The sequence below is a fragment of the Panulirus ornatus genome, chromosome 63, assembly GCF_036320965.1.
Source record: "Panulirus ornatus isolate Po-2019 chromosome 63, ASM3632096v1, whole genome shotgun sequence".
In the NCBI taxonomy this organism is placed as follows: domain Eukaryota; kingdom Metazoa; phylum Arthropoda; class Malacostraca; order Decapoda; family Palinuridae; genus Panulirus; species Panulirus ornatus.
Genome location: NC_092286.1, coordinates 19,240,448 through 19,255,222, shown reverse-complemented (window position 1 = coordinate 19,255,222; position 14,775 = coordinate 19,240,448).

Sequence of the window (14,775 nt, the reverse complement as noted above, 5' to 3'; positions counted from 1 at the left end):
CTGAGATTTTTCGTCTCAAGTTTCTCCGTCTTTTGCTTTTAAGGTTTGAATATTTTGTATGTTTCTACGTATGTTTCTCCAGTATGTGAAATAACATTTATCAAGTTTGTTTAATGTAATAGGTAAATGTTTACGTCCTAAAGAATATGCTTCACAGAAAACACAGAGAAAATAGCTACTCTATTAAGAGCGTGTTTCATAATATTCCCTTATGTTACTGGCAGGTTACAACATCTGTTCTTGCAGTGTTCTTTATCACATGAATGTTAAACCTTCCTCCAAAAACAAGAGATATATGTTTCTCTCGTTGTATCTTCTTTCTTGTTCCTTATTTCAAATTCAATTGATCATTATCATTTCATGTTTACTCTCCGTCAACACACCAGCATCGTCCCACGTCTCAGGCAACATTACAGGCAGGTACAGTAGTGTAGGGAGGACTGTCAACACACCAGCATCGTCCCACGTCTCAGGTAACATTACAGGCAGGTACAGTAGTGTAGGGAGGACTGTCAACACACCAGCATCGTCCCACGTCTCAGGTAACATTACAGGCAGGTACAATAGTGTAGGGAGGACTGTCAACACACCAGCATCGTCCCACGTCTCAGGTAACATTACAGGCAGGTACAATAGTGTAGGGAGGACTGTCAACACACCAGCATCGTCCCACGTCTCAGGTAACATTACAGGCAGGTACAGTAGTGTAAGGAGATGATGAAAGGTGACTCACCTGGTCATTACCACCTTACGTTTTAAAGATCCAGTGAGGGAAGATTATTCTGGAAAACATTGGATTTTTCACTAAATTGTAATCCGATTATAAGCTAGTTTTAACTAAGACCTCGGTGAAAAAGAAAATAATTTTAGCTTGGTAGGTCGATTCTAACAAAAAATCTTTTGATATTTCTCTTTATTTCACATGAGAATTCTTTCTTAGATATTGTGTTTGATATTTTTCATTCCCATGATATATTTGAATAATGATATAGTTTCTTTTGTCTCGTCACAGAACAGTAAATTAGACTATAATATCAGGCAACGTTTACTTTTATGCGATTTTCCCACAAGAGGAGATTAATGAAAAAAGAAGAAAGACAAGAATAGTGGCGTGTTTAGGGGATTTAGAGGCTTCCTTGTTAGTGTGGCTTCAACACAGACCTTAACACACATCTTAATGCAGATCTGATTATCACTAGAAACCCACACTCAGCATAGTTTAGTATACATGATCGTGGTCACATTCAGTCTGGTGGGATTCAGTAAACCTTTGGCCATACTGGCGGGGAACACATCAACACGCAGATGAATGATGTCGCTTCGTGACGTCAGACCCATGATGGCTGAATGAGTCGTAACGTTGCCACAGTGTGCCGTCAGACCAGCGACGGATGACTTGGTTATAATGTAAGATATAAAGAGATCAGGAGGAAGACATGACCTGACGGTAGAAATAATCTTGGACGTCGACTCTGTATGTCTCACTGCAACAATATCAGCGTCGAGGAGACCATTGTAAAATTTCTAAATAAAAAGATTTAACTGACATAAGTTTTACATCTACTTGTGTGTGTGTGTGTGTGTGTGTGTGTGTGTGTGTGTGTGTGTGTGTGTGTGTGCATTCATTTGCACATATATTCTTACTCATTAAATTCATATCCTCATCGTTACACTCGTGGAAGACAAAGATATGTAAAAAGTGGGTAATTTCAGGTCTGTTTTTGACGTCGGAAGAGATCACATAGTGTAGTAAGAATAAGAAAGATGACTTATCAAGAAATACTTGATATCTTATGTGATTCAGGAGACGTGAATAACGTCAGTCTTGAACTAAAACCAAAGTATTTCTCAAGTTTGTTCTGCAATGTTTTTATGTTGTTGTTTTCAACTACTCTCATTGATACACCATGTGACAATGTTTTGAAGAAAAAATCTTTGCTTCACTTAGAGTTAACCGTTTTCCTACCTCAGTATCCATTACTACGACTGAAATTAGACAATTCTCCCCTTAAATGATTATCTAGATCATGATTATGTAATTGATAATTTTGAGTATGTATCAAATCTTCTCTTATTTTTTTTCTAAGCAAAATAAGGTTGAGTCCAATAGGAATTGTCAGGAAGTCATTTTGGTAGCTCGTCTTTGCACTCCTAATTTTTTGGCAAGTGACCGAAACAGAAAACAATATTCAAGTTGAGGACGCACCATTGAGAACTGTGCAAAGTAAAATTGATTGCTAAGACGAATTCCAGTGCCCAACATATGAATCATAGACATTTTTTCTCTTTTTCACTCTTTCTAAGCACTGCTCATTTGACTTCAGGTTATCTGAAATTACTACACCTAAGACGTCTTCATTATTTACGTTATGTGACTCAACAGTATTCATACTCCAGCTTGCCTCTCCTTCTTACTACCAGAGTGTAAAACTTTGCAGTTATCGTCATCTGCTTCCATGTGCCGCCTGTAAGACCAGTCCGTCAGTTGATCAACGTCAGCTTGCAGCTGTAGACGTCCATTTTCTGTTAGAGCGTCATGTCTCAGTTTAGTATCGTCAGCGAGCTTTGGTGTCACAACTCAGCACATTCTTAATGTCGTCAATATATATGAGAAAGAGGATCGATCCCAAAATTGGTTTCCTCGACCCACAGGTTGTTACGTTTTCGTATTCCGAGACTTGAAGGTTAATCACGACTCTATGGTTGCGGCCAGTCAACCAATTTTCCAACCACCGAAGTACAGGACACCACGTATTCCATGTGACTTAACTTCTGCAAATAATTCTTATTGTGGAACTTTGTCGAATGCTTTGATCTAAATACATAACGTTAACCACTTTCCTTCCATCATACATACTGATCATGTACTTGAATGAAACGTTTCACATAACATAATGCCATGAAAAGAGTGATGTGGATCACTCAGTGGTAATCCATTATACTAATGACAGTCTCGAATGAATGTTTCCATAGATGTACCAACAACAGATGCAATACAAATATCCGGGCAGGGAATGATTATCTTTTTGATTATTGGTGTTACGTTGGCAAACATCTCATCCCCTGGAACTAAGCCTGTAATAAGCAAGAAATGGAAAAGAACTTAGGTATCTCGTTTTTAGCTAAATTCACTATTCCCGGATAAAACTTATTACGGATTTCCGTTCTATTAACTTTCATTTCTTATAATGATGTAAGCACTGTATATCTTGAACGTGTATTTACATACGATGTAAATTCTTTTCCTTTCCCAGTAATGGGATTGGATCTGGAACGTGATCTGGAACGTGAGCTGTGTCTTCTATTGTAAATACGGTTGAAAAAAATCACTTGAAATCTTTGCCATGGCGTCCCAGTCTTGACCTATGTCACCGTTTTCCATCAGTGAACCATTTGCCTAGGTTACGTTTCTCTTGTTCTAACCAAAGTATAAAACTTTTCTTATTTTTCACAATAGACATATCTTTATGACGTTTACTTTAGCGTTGGTGTTTCTTATACTTTCTCTTCATTTTCAGGTAATCTACTCCTCTGTGTTGGTTGTTATCCACTTCGAGCTACATACTTACGATTTTCTTGGACAACCGGCAGTTCTTATTTCTTTGTTCCAACATTTTGGCTTAGTTCCGAAAAATGACCATCCGTTACACTGGAACTTAAGTTCCTTCTTTTACGTTAATTGTCTTACTGTTGAATTTCTAAACTATAACCATATGGGTTTTTATTGATGACGTCATCCCAGGTTATCCCATCAAGACCAAAGATTGTGAAAATTGTAAGGCTTATTTTCCATGACGGTCGAGTTGACCGCAGTACAAGCATTTCTGAGGATGCCTCAAAAACGTTCTCTCGTGGATTACTTGTACTAAACTTTTCTCCAAATTCCTCATCAGACAAATCCCTGATGTGTGGCGAGAATCAAGTGTGATATGTTCACATCACGAGTGGGTAGGTGACCCACTGAACTGTTTTATGCTACTTTGATTTTCTTAAGAAACATAACTTAAAATTTCCACAAAAATGGAGTCGATGTTTCCAATAACTACAACTCTTTGTGGTACAAGATTAAACTAAGCTATAATGAAGAGTAAGACACCACTGTGGTTTATATATTTTGTCACACATTATGCCAAAATTTTCAATAAGGAAATTTCTACCTAACCATGATCCAAAGACACTAACAATATAATTTTCTTCTCATGAGGTTGTCTTAAACTCGAGAGATTTATTGTGTGCACCACACCGCGCGTATTTGCATGAAATATTCTAATAAGTGACAGGGGTGACATCAAGATAATTCTTATTTACGATTAATGGGTCCATTAAGAATCAACTATGAGCCCAGTTTGCAAATGTAAATGTCACTAATGACATGTACGTGTGCAGTGAGATGGAGAACCCCATCTACCCACGGCTGGACAGTTACTTCAAACTGATCCTCTTCAGTCCTGATTCCCTGTGAAGAATTCCGTCTACCTGGGCCTGGGAGGCAACTTGTGTCTGACCTGACGTACTCCTACTGGGTATGGCCAATTTGCCTGACCGTCTTTCCCTTGATTTCTTCATTTTTCTCTTGTGCTGGGTTCCTAACTAATCTGCGTCCGTCTCTACCTAACATGTGCTCAGAATTCTCACGTAAGACTCTGTCAAGTGAGCTCTTCTTACTCTGTTCAGATGGAGGCCACATTAACCGAAAGAGCCACTACTACAGCTGTCCCGGAGATCGATAAAAAGGAAAAAGTCCATATCCTTAAAGAGAGACTCAACTGACTGTTTGTACTTAGTATTATACTCAGAGAACATGAATCTAAGCCATATATGGGTAGTAACTCTATTACTACTACCTTCCTGCGTCTTGCTTGCTTGATCTCCTGAAGGATTCTGTCTGTGAAATGTAACTGCCGCTATCCAGCCCAGAGAGTCCAATATATATTTTTTTCATCTCTACTTGGTCTGCCCAAGGGGATTCCATTTTCTATCTAGTCTCCCAACAGGGTAAATTCATGAGGCTTAAAAGATACTTTTCATTGGCTTGTTAGATCCCCTGGGGTCCTATATTGCCATTTTGAGAGGAGTGAGCAGGAGAGCTTCTCCAAAAGTCTGGCAATATCCACCATGGGATATTCTCCCTCCGATGACGGGGAGGACAAAGGCCTCGTGCTGGGGACGCGCCAAGGAGTACCCAAGTCCCCTCTCATAGGGGACCATTATTCTGGGGCTTCCCCAGGTGCCACCGTCAAGGCTGACTGTCTCACTGTAAGGACAACTGAAGGGACGACACCATTCCCATTGGAACTCCATTTATTTTCTGTGTGTGTGTGTGTGTGTGTGTGTGTGTGTGTATGTGTGTGTGTGTATGTGTGTGTGTGTGAGTGTGTGTGTGTGTGTGTGTGTGTGTGTGTGTGTGTGTGTGTGTGTGTATGTGTGTGTGTGTGTGTGTGTGTGTGTTGTGTGTGTGTGTGTGTGTGTGTGTGTGTGTGTGTGTGTGTGTATGTGCGTGTGTGTGTGTGTGTGTTTCCATATGTGTAATTACCTATTTGTATTGTACGGCAAGGGAGTTTTACACTCGTACGGCACCATTTCTTGGACCTTATCTACCATCAGACAACTTGGTAAACTTCCGTTTGTAGTGCGTATTTACCATTCTGTCCAGTAAAACAAAATAACAACACCTACGGAACTATAGGCTCCTGTGTGACTGGATGTGCGCTTGTGCATGTACTCCATTTTCATATCTGAATATACATGAAAGGGAAAGCAATGTTAGGGACGTAGAAATCAATCCCTGAAATAATGTATGAAAATATAAGTATGAAGGTTGTATGGCATTCAGTATTTTCTCACCTAATCTTAGCTTCAGTTATATCTTGATGTCTTTTGTGCGATGTTTTACGTTCCTCGCAAAAGATATGCAGTTTTCAAAAGTGGTTAGTGTATAAAAAGAAAACAAAAAAAAAAACAGGAAACAAAAGAAAGTAAGGAAGAAGAAGAAGAAGAAGAAGAAGAAGAAGAAGAAGAAGAAGAAGAAGAAGAAGAAGAAGAAGAAGAAATAACCTTGGAAACTTTGATAGAAAAGTCAGGGACGAAGAATGAATTTACCGGTGTATTGTTTTAGAGCGAGGAAGAGAGTACAGATGTACAAATATATGATGGAGGATTACAAGATTCATGGAGCAAGAATCTAACTATCTCAAGTTTTTCTCTTATTTGAAACAATCGATAAGAAAAGTTAGGAGGTAATGGAAGGTGTGGGAACTTTGTAGCAGGTACGAGTGAGTGACGAGTGATAGATAACACTTGTGAGTGACTATATGGTAGAAGGTATAGTTGTAGTAGGAAGTGGAAGGTGTATGTAGTGTATAGGGAGGTAGTGGCAGGTGATGGAGGATGGTGATAGTATACAGATGGTTTATTGTAGGTCCTGTACACAGGGAGCTCCAGTTTCACTGGTACCAGAAACTTCAGTCAACTGACCCTCCACCTTCCTCACACTACTCACAAAGGTTGAGAAGTCAGGGTGGCTCATCCCCATAAATGTGCTCAGCTGGATGTATCTCAGAAACGTGTACGAAGTTCACGGCCGAACTTCCTGGTCCATGAAAATTTGATGTTGGCCAAGATCCGGGAGAGCCGGTAAACCCGGGGTGGTTCAGTCTTCACAGGTTTTTGATCAAGTCAGCGGAGCGTGGAGGATAAAGTTTGTGGTGAGAGTAAGAGCAGTTTGTTAAGGGTTGTGGTGTGGTGCAGGAGCCTGGTAGGGAGATAACACACCGTCTTGCGCTGCTCGCCTACCGCCAAGGATCAACCACAGAAGGTGGCGGCTTCTGGTGTTGTGTGAGAGCAAACACTGCCCACTACCATGGTCCTCACATTTACCATGGAAGAATGGGAAGTTCTGGAACAATGATCCACCTCCTGATGTTGATATTATTGAAATAGATGGATGTATTTTGTTCACCTTTACTTACGTCAAATATTCTGTAGGTTATGGAAGAATATTTCATGGGAGGCAGTTCCAGTGAAATTTCTCAAAAATGAGAGGGATTACTTCTTTATTTTGATTTTCCAAGACTAATTTTTCTGAATATTTTAACTTAATTGCTTTCGCTTTTACCTAAAAAACATGAATTTGTTCATGCTATGGTTATAGGTTATACCTTATCTATTCAAATCTTTTCTTTCAGGATGCTTCCTCATTAATTTTTCGCCATCTACTGGCCCATAAGACATATAATTTTTTGGAATATTTAAAGCTGTTGGTTTTATAACCAGTGGTGAAGTTGTGGAAAAGTTGCGCGTTTTATAATATTTATTTCATGCACTGATTGTTAGGCTTTTTCTTATATGTGAAACACGCAGCGAGTAATGCAAGTGCCGTGGGTGTAATGAGCCAAGGTACAGACAGAACACATAAAGGGTTATCTCTTTCTGATAGTGACTGGAAATGAGCAGTTATTTCGCTGTCGTACGTAAGAAAAACAAGTATCAGAGGTGTTGGCCTGAAACGAGATTATTTGCTAAGTAATATCTTGAGCCTTACTACTTTCCTTCTTTATGAAGATGGCATTACCACTCTGCTACCAATGTAGGGGTTCCAGAAAAGAGAGAAAGACAAATACCTACAACTAATACTACCTCTCTTTACTAGTAGTAATCAATTAAGAGTTTCTTGGATAAGATAGGAATGTATAAAGGCAGGCGCACTATCTTTCCCTCCCTCCAGTAAAAGGGAGTATGGTAAAGAATGGAAGATTCCTTGTGTGGTTGAAACATAACAAAAATGAAATTTTATACAAAACATCATGAGGCTAGTGATTGTTATTGATACTAGTGATCCTTATATAACTGACACGTTAACGGAAACAAGCGGTTTTTCTGTGTTAGATTATGTCAGTTTAAGTTTCACCGTCTATTTCAGTAAAGGTCATAGACAATGATATACATATTCATCCATCAGCTGTTTGATTTTTGCATTAAAAACGTTAGCACTAATTTGTTCCAGTGTTCATCATCTTCGTTAAGAAAGGAACCTTCTCTCGCGGTAGTATCGAATAATTTTCTTTGATGTTTCATTATATTCGTTCTAGCAACACTATTGTTCTGTATCTAGAAGTGATCTTTTTGATCTATATTGTCGGAATCATTTGGATTTTGAAAAATTGCATCATATTTTCAAGCAATCAACGATTCTTAAGGGGAGAATAGAATAATTTTATGAGTCTGACTTTATACTTAGGTTTGTCAGGGATGGAATTATTGTGGCGAGTCGTTGTGCTTAATCAAGTCTGTTTATCCTTCATGTAGTCTGGACGCCTGAACTGACAAGCACATCAAAGCTGTGGCCTTGCAGACATAAAAAGTATCAGTCTGTTTATAGCTACTTGTGGTAGAACTCCCCTATTATAAATCCTAGCTTTTAATTTGAAAGTATTGGCTGGTGCTAAAAACTGTCTGAAGCGCTTCAAATTGTTATAGGTAAAGATTTCGAGGTCCAATACATCACATATCTTAAAAACAGATTTCTAAGCAGCATTATATTTTCATTTAATATCAATTTGCATTTTTCTGGCCACTGGCTTGAGCTGATAAAACCTCTTTGAATTTCTTCCTCGTCTTGCTCCTATATAACTTTGCTTGGTATTTTTTTTTTTTTTTTTGTGGCCAGCAGATTGTGAGATCTTGGACTCGGACCCATTACTATGTCAGTATGAAAACTTAAAAGTAAAAAGGACCGATCACTGAGGTAACTTATATTTTCATGATCAGCCAACGGGAAGCCTCAGTACGTAAAATATTTTCCTTTTCTGTCGGTGAGCCAAATATTTGTCTACTTCCAGTCAACAATAAAAAATATCGATACAATTGGGTGTCATGGAATTCGAAATGAACGATGTTACTTCATTTCTTTCAGTTTGGTTATTCCTTTTATCATTGTTTTTCTATATCTTATACACGATAGAATCCCTTTATCGGGCCATATTCTTTTACTTAGATCTTTGATTTAAACATCATTTGTTCAAAGAAAATTTACAAACAAATTTAACTCACTCTTTTGGTGTTAAATCTAAGAAGTGTTTACACCTCGCATATAATAGGCTAAAGAACAGTGAGAAGCTAAAGGGATGATTTGCTGTTTACCAGATATTTTGTGGTTATGAAAGAAAATGATAAGTATGTAAAAAGTGTTTAATAAACTATTAGAAAGAATATTACATTTAGCTAAGGAAAACATTTAAACCTGTAGAAGATATATAGATCACCAGGGCATTACTATTTTGCCGGCAAGGTAATTATCGAACCAATGCTTGTTAGTTTTTCTTTGGTTACGGGTTTCTGAGCATGAACGACCATTAATGCTCAAAAGGTATGGATCTAGACTCGAAACGTATAACTAAACCAGACATAATGTCGTATATATAGTGGTATATTCAGCGAGCACTCACAGTCACTGGGATGATGAAATGGTAACGAGACCACATTTAATGCAATAAGGTGCAACTATATCTTTTTTATTTTGATTATAAGAACGGAGAGATTTTTCACATGTTCATTCATTTTTTTATATTTCATTTACATGTAGTAATAGATTTCTCATTTCTTAAACAAATATTACATATGCAGTTATATTTACCGCAAAACATAAGACAGTCTTCAGCAGTGCAGACTGCAGACAAAAGGTATCTAGAAATTCTGATAGAAGTTCTTTAACTGGTCCAGTTGTATGCTGCCATATCCTGTGTAGTCTCACTACCAAATACTTAAAGTAAGTGTACCAGTGCATGACGAAAACCAGAAGAATGTAGCAATGTTTTTCTTTTTCTTGCTTAATATATTTCATCTCCAGTGTCGTGTGATCATTAGTTACATACCAATCTTTAATGTGATTCTTTATCGAAATCTCGAAAATCTTTTCCAATTGACAATGCTTATGAATCCCAGTTAGTATCTATCATTAAAAAGGAAACATAATGATTTTGGTACACAAGAATTTTTGCAAAACCTTTGCTGGTTGTTTGTTATTTTACAGAATTTTTGAAGTTTTTCTCCACGTAGACTCCAGTTACCTTTTTCCTGAACCTGACATGAGACTAGCTGGAAAGCACATTTTCTATCCCGTTTTCATTTATATTGGGAAGCATCATGCAATTTCTAATCTTGTGTTAACTTACCTTCAGTTAGTAACATGTTCGAGATTATGGATATTGGATGTCAACGTCATTTTTTAAAAGTCTTCTGGCAGGTAATCAGGACCAGGTGATTGTCTGTACGAATTTGATCAGTTTCAATGCTTTGTATTCCTTGATTTTTGTCAAAGTCAGTTTATCGTGATCTACGCCAGGTAGTGAATGTTATGTCTTTTTCGACAGAAGTGGATCATTCACTTGGTATGAACACCATTTCTCTGTCGTTATCATTTCAGGGTACCAGGTTCATGTATCAGTCATCGTATTGTATCTTATATGTCTTTTCTTTATCATTTTTCTTAAGGAACACGCTGGGCTATCATCAACACTTAGGGAAATTCTTCCTTCATCCTCACGTTCGTATCTTCTAAAAATCTTAATCTCCACAGCTTACTGAATTCAATTCCTTGCAACCTTCACCATATCCGCATGACTTACGTTTCATGTTTTTTCTTATGAATATTCAATACTCTCTTTTCTAGGTCACACTGGCTTTTTCTTAACTCACAACCGGTCCTTTTGATGTTTATTTCCCTGATTCAGAGTAAGAAACAATCTAACACTTAATCACTTAAACAGTATCAACATCAAAGGAGCTCAATGTACTTATTTCTGTTCTTGTTTCATATCTGATTTTTTGAAATTTTGTTTTTTCCTATAAATATGGATTAAGACATCACTAGAACTGAATGATGTAATGATAATGTAACAATAATGTGGTATTCGCTGCTTGCCAAAACCTCGGCAACCTCACATAACTTGATAAAGTCGCTGTCAATGGGAGAGAAAAAAAGATAAAAGATAAAATCGAGACTATGGTTTGGAATTCTAGATTCTGATTCCATTCAAACTTTAATCACTCTGCTAAATAATTCCAGTCTAGAATTGGATTATATGCGTCACTTATGATTATGATTTCCTTGTTGATTGCGGTTGATATCATTTCATTATATGAATCAATACAATTTCCCTTTCGTTGCTTTAGAGGTCTATATACGGCATAAATAGTAGTCTGTTTTCTGTACTCATCGGTAATATCGACGTACAGAGAGAGAGAGAGAGAGAGAGAGAGAGAGAGAGAGAGAGAGAGAGAGAGAGAGAGAGAGAGAGAGAGAGAGAGAGAGAGAGAGAGAGAGAGAGAGAGAGAGAGAGAGAGAGAGAGAGAGAGAGAGAGAGAGAGAGAGAGAGAGAGAGAGAGAGAGAGAGAGAGAGAGAGAGAGAGAGAGAGAGAGAGAGAGAGAGAGAGAGAGAGGTGAGGGCTCAATTTAACTTGTCTACTTCAGCTGCATCTATGCAAATATCAAAATAGATGAAAATTTAATCTAACTTGTCTACTTCAACTGTATCTATGCAATTATCAAGATTGATGAAGATATCTTTTTAATTCACTGGCATTTATCAAGTTTTTGAATCCAAGCATTGCTCATGCAGCCAACAGTTGTCTCCTTCGCGTAGTTGTCCAGGTTCTCATACAGCTGCAATGTTCGGATTTTCTATGAGGGATTATGGTGGTAGGTCGATCCATTCTAACCCATGACTTTGTTGTATAATAGATTCGTCCAGCTCAGCAATCTATAAGGTGTTCGGGGATCTTCTTGTACCTGTCTGATTCACACGTTTGGATTCCTGTTGTTATTGATTTTTACATCAGTTGACTAAACCTTCTCTGTCCCATTCTCATTTGACCTGACTACAGTGAGTTGGGAAATCCAGTCTACTTGGGCCTAGAATCTGATCCCTGATTGATATAGCTTGATTAGTTGAGCTGGGTCACCTCACATGATTCTCTTCCTACTTGGGTTAGCTTCGGTCTTCTGCTTTGAGTGAAGTACTGTTATAGTTCCTTATCTATCTCGTACTTACCAGATGTTCTGTGGTGTAGTGGTTAGAGTCCCCGGCCATGACTCATTTATGGGTTCAAATTTTGGTTACGGTAGTCGGTCTACAGTCATCCCGGCTGTTCATCCCAACCCCTAGTCTTTGGCCAGTGAAATGCACCTCCACCTTTGACACATATATTCTCTTTGTCAACCTTGCTTCTCTCATTCTCTGTATATGTCCATACCATTTCAACACACCCTCTTCTGCTCACTCAACCACACTCTTTATTACAACAAATCTCTCTTACCTTTTCATTACTTACTCGATCAAACAAATTCACACCAAATAACATCCTCAAAACTTTCATTTCCAACACATCTACCTTCTCAGCACAACGCTATCTACAACCCATAACTTGCAACCGTATAACATTATTGGAACCACTACTCCTTCAAACATACATATTTTTGCACTCCGGGACAACGCTCTTTCTTTCCATACATTCTTCATCGCTCCTAGAACTTTCGCCTTCTCTTTCACAGTATGACTTAATTACGCTTCCTTGATTCTATCCGCTGCTCCAATTTTTCTCCATGTAAACTTACATCCCAAGCCCCAGCTGCCCGTGCCGTCTCAACTAACATGAAAAAATTTCTTGACCCTCAATCCTGCTGAACCTAATAATCTTGCTTTTATTGACATTTACTTCCAACTTTCTCCTTTCACACAGTTTTCCAAACTCAGACGCCAACCTTAGCAGTTTCTCACTCGAATCAGCCACCAGCGCTGTAACATCGGCGAACAACAATTGACTCACTTCCCAGGCCCTCTCATCCCCAACAGATTGCATGATTGCATACCCGCTCCTCCCTCCAAAACTTATGCGTTCACCTTCCTAACCACTCCATCCATAAAAACTTAAACATCCATGGTAACATCACACACCCTTGCCATACACCGACCTTCACTGGGAACCAATCATTTCTCCTCTCTTCCTAGTCGTGCACATACCTTACACCCTTGATCGAAATTTCTCACTGTTTTTAGCAGCTTACCTCCCACACCATATATTCTTAAGACCTTCCACAAAGCATCTCTTTCACCTTTTTTTTTTCTTTCTATATCTACAGTTCATAAAGCCTAATTATGTGCAGTTGCAAGGGAGAATAGAGTATAATGGGGTCCCTGATATGCACTAAACATCCAGTGTGAGAATGCCAAGAACTGTTTAATGGGGATTAATAGCGGAGGCTTCCCAGGTATGAATCGAATGAAAGAGACTTCCAACTTGATTGAAAAAGATCGTTTCTTTCTTTTATCTATCTTCATTTAGAGATCCAATTTGTAAGGGACTGAATGGAAAACACTGGAGTGAACAAGTGCAGTAAGTCAGTTTATGACAGTGCAGCTTACCAAAGAGAAATGAAATTTGTATTTCAAATGTAATGAAAAGGCAACTCTCTGGCAGTTGGACATCAAAATTCCTCCCAGGCAGTAAGAAAATCTGCTCTAAAAATCTTCAATAACTGCTATTAGTATTGCGCTAGGGGATAATTGAAGACATAGCATTGTCTGAACTAGTAATGAATATTATGGATTCAGATAGAGGAACGTACCAAAACCAGTCAGTCTAAACAAGATCAGCGAATAGAAGACAAGAGATAAAAGCAAGTAAAAACACATGAAAACATCACACATCAAATTTTTAGGGATGGTATGGGAACTTGTGAAGGAGCAATATCAGAGATGACACAACTAGAGCTAGGATCAAGAAATTGAAGAAACATCTCTAGTAACATGAAGGGAACTATCAGACTTAGAAAGGAACAGACAATTTTATACGGGCTCCAGGAAATATGAAGACGGGAAAGAAGATGAAGCCCGGAAATGGAAGGCGAAGTCTTATTATCCTCTCTATTTTCACCAGAGGTTGTGCAATCAGAGGAAAAATTGTTAACAATATTGGTCGAGGAACTGCAAGAGCATTACCGGAGGACTTTCAGGAAGGAGAAAAAGAACAAACATACACAGACTGATGAAAATAGAGAGCAGGAAAGATTATGGACAAATTCAAAAGCAGATCAACAGAGCGTTACAAGTGAGGGAGAGGAACATATTCCCGGAGTGACACCAACAGTTTCACAGGAAAGTGAACGAAACAACTGAAAAAATAATATGCGCAATCAAGATAGCATATGGGGTCTTTGACGAAACGTTTAGGAAATGACAGAGTGTACAGGACCAGTGTTTGTTAGTCAGAAGAGAGATTATATAGAAAGCTGGAGACATAGAGTTTGGCACTACCACACTGAGGGATCTAACTGAAAAGTGAGTGGCACCAAAATCACAAAGATTAGTAAAGCAGGAGGTTCATAAGACTTGAATCACTGATTGTTTTTGGACTGGAAGAAGTTCATGCACCATATAAGGAAGAAAAAGAAAAGGAGGAGGATATGCGTGATGAAAGAATACTAGAGTGTATGGGACTGCCAGGAGCGACTTCCGTCATAAAGGAAAGGAGAAAAAAGGAGGTTATGACCAAGACGTTAAGGTCGACCAGCTATGTTTGCGTTTGACTTCGAGTCTTCAAGCCAAGAAATACTTTAAAGAAAATAAGAATCTTAAGGCATGGTGGAATCCAATAGGGTCTTCATAAGTGTGATAGATCTAAGGAAGGGAGGGAGAAAAGCAGAGTGCAGTCAGACGACAAAAAATCTGGATGCGCCACATGTGGCGGGAAGACGGGTCTTCCCTCCTAGAAGGCAGGAGT